Here is a 3223-nt window from a genome sequence, read left to right on the forward strand (position 1 = left end):
TTTGACCAAGAAGGAGAGTGATGGAGTGCTGCATCGGATTACCTGGCCACCACAATCAACTGACCTCAGCCCTATTGAGATGGTTTGGGATGAGTTGGTCCTCAGTGAGCCAACAAGTGCTCAGCATATGTGGGAACTCCTTCAAGACTGTTGGAAAAGCATTCCAGGTGAAGCTGGTTGAGAGAATGCCAAGAGCGTGCAAAGCTGTCATCAAGGCAAAGCGTGGCTACTTTGAAGAATCTCAAATATAAAATATATTTAGATTTGTTTAGCACTTTTCTGGTTACTATATGAGTCCATATGTGTAATTTCATAGTTTTGATGGCTTTACTATTATTCTACAATGTAGAAAATAGTACAAATAAAGAAAACCCCTTTCAATGAGTAGGTGAGTCCAAACCTTTGACTGGTACTGTAAATGTGGCACATTTGACCAATATCCCAAATTTATTCATGGTGCTGGCTGCACCAAGTCGTTTTGGATGCATATGTATGTCCGGTAAATTTCTCAGATGTCCGGTAAATTAAAATCTTCCCGGTCACGTTATTCGGCGTCAAACGTTCCTAAAGGAAACCCTGAAATGTGCATGTTGTTTTTCTGCAGATTTTTTCATATTCGCATAAAAATCTGGTCGCCAATTGGATGGAAACCTATAGACACCCTGAAGACTCTGGCAAGTGTGCAAGTCCAGTGTCACTTTGATTATGCCTGCACATCATGGTTCACCAGCAACCCCAAACATCTAAAGAATAAGCTAGACTATATTTGACCAGTATTTTACCAATGTTCCAGCCTGAGAATAATTACTTTTCTCCCAGGTAACCCAGTATTTCCCGCCAACACTGGAAGTGTCATTCTAAAACATTCAGTATAAAGCATATTCATATGCCTGGATTTGATTAGAGCTTTGATTGGCATAAAAATGATGCTACCTGAGCCCGATGAGCTATACATTAAGCACATTTTATGAGCCCAAGCCCAAATGATTGGGCGGTTATCCAATACATAGCCTATGATATAGGCTACCACACATTATACAGATGGAGATGTGTAAATTAGACGCGCAGTTCTTACATTACTGTAGCATATGCTGCAGCAAATGTAGGGGACACAGTGGAAATAAGTCCCCGACTTATGCACTGTACACTATAATTATTTGTGTATGTGCACCATATATACAAAAGTATGTGGACACCCCTTCAAATGAGTGGATTTGGCTATTTCAGCCACATCCGTTGCTGACAGGTGTATAAAATTGAGCACACAGCCACCCAATCTCCATAGACAAACATTGGCAGTAGAATTGCCTTACTGAAGAGCTCAGTGACTTTCAACATGGCACTGTCATAGGATGCCACCTTTCCAACAAGTCAGTTCCTCAAATTTCTGTCCTGCTAGTGCTGCCCCGGTCAACTGAAAGTGCTGTTATTGTGAAGTGAAACCGTCTAGGAGCAACAACAGCTCAGTTGCGAAGTGGTAGGCCACACAAGCTCACAGGAAGCGCATAAAAATCGTCTGACCTCGGTTGCAACACTCACTACCGAGTTCCAAACTGCCTCCGGAAGCAACGTCAGCACAAGAACTGTTCGTCGGGAGCGTCATGAAATGAGTTTCAATTGCCGAAAAGCCACACACAAGTCTGAGATCACCATGTGCAATGCCAAGCTTTGGCTGGAGTGGTTTAAAGCTTGCCTCCATTGGACTCTGGAGCAGTGGAAACGCAGTCCAACGAAGTCCCTGGAGGAATGTGGGTTTGGCAGATGCCAGGAAAACACTACCTGCCCCAATACATAGTGCGAACTGTAAAGTTTGGAGGAGGAAAAATTATCTGGGGCTGTTCTTCATGGTTTGGTCTAGGGGAATTCTTAACACTACAATTACATTCTAAAATATTTTGTGGAAACAGTTTGCTGTTGTAACTTTCCTGTTTCAGCATGACAATGCCCCCGTGCACAAAGCGAGGTCCATACGTAAATGGTTTGTTAAGATCGGTGTGGAGAACTTGACTCGCTTGCACAGAGCCCTGACCTCAACCCCATCAAACACCTTTGAGATGAATTGGAATGCAGACTGCGAGCCAGGCCTAATCACCTAACATCAGTACCCGAACTCACTAATGCTCTTGTGGCTGAATGGAAGCAAGTCCCTGCAGCAATGGTACAACATTTAGTGGACAGCCTTCCCAGGCTAATAGCAAAGGGGGAACCGTATTAATGCCCATGCATTTGGTATGAGATGATCGACGAGCAGGTGTCCACACACTTTGTCATGTAGTGTATGTATTTGAACTGACAAATAAAATCAATCAATCAATCCAAACGCAGCATCATATGCGCTGTGCGCAGTAACCTGGGGAGGAAGTAAATGTTTTCGAGGCGTGAGTAACCCACTGAGGTATAGTAAGTACTAGTCCCGATGATACAGTCATCAGTGATACAACCACAAGATACAAGATAAGATTATGCAAAGTAAAATGAAAGCAGAATTCTCTGATACTTGTTGTATGTATAAGAAGGAAAAAGACACTCATGGCCATCTCATGGCCAAAAATACTCCATTCTCCTTAATTGGATAAAAGACCAGCCACCAACAATAAATCTGTGGTATCGTGAGATCTTTAAAGTGTTGCCACCGGAGAAAATGAGTGTAATATTTAGGAACAAGGAAGGAGATTTCTGTACAATATGGGATCCCTTTTTGCTATCTCTTTTCCTTAATCTTGCAGATACCATAAAAAGTGTAAATATACAAATTGTATGAATTTATGGTTCAACTGGACTGCGGTCACTTTTTTGTAAAAAATAAATATATTATTCTATAGGCCTCTATACTTTGGTAGGGGTATATTACACACTACATCCACACATTTAGCGACAGTCAATGTATTAATGCTATGTAAAGAAAATAAAGAATTATAATGGTAATGAAATTAATTTAAAAAATATTAAAGTATTAAAATATTAAAGTAATGAAAAATTAAGAAAGAGAATGTATGAAATATTTTTTTTCTATGTTCTTGTTTTGGTGTTTGCTGGTTATGTTATGTTTTATGTTACCTTGGTTTCTTTTTGGAATTCAAATGTATGTACATACTATGTACAATGGGTTTATGATGTTGACCTGAAGCAAGTAATATTATATAATATATATATATATATAAAACAACAGATAAAAAGAAGGGGGTTGTAAGAAAATATAGCAATTCGAAATCATGTAACTCGT

Source organism: Oncorhynchus kisutch, linkage group LG7 (genome assembly GCF_002021735.2).
Source record: "Oncorhynchus kisutch isolate 150728-3 linkage group LG7, Okis_V2, whole genome shotgun sequence".
NCBI lineage: Eukaryota > Metazoa > Chordata > Actinopteri > Salmoniformes > Salmonidae > Oncorhynchus > Oncorhynchus kisutch.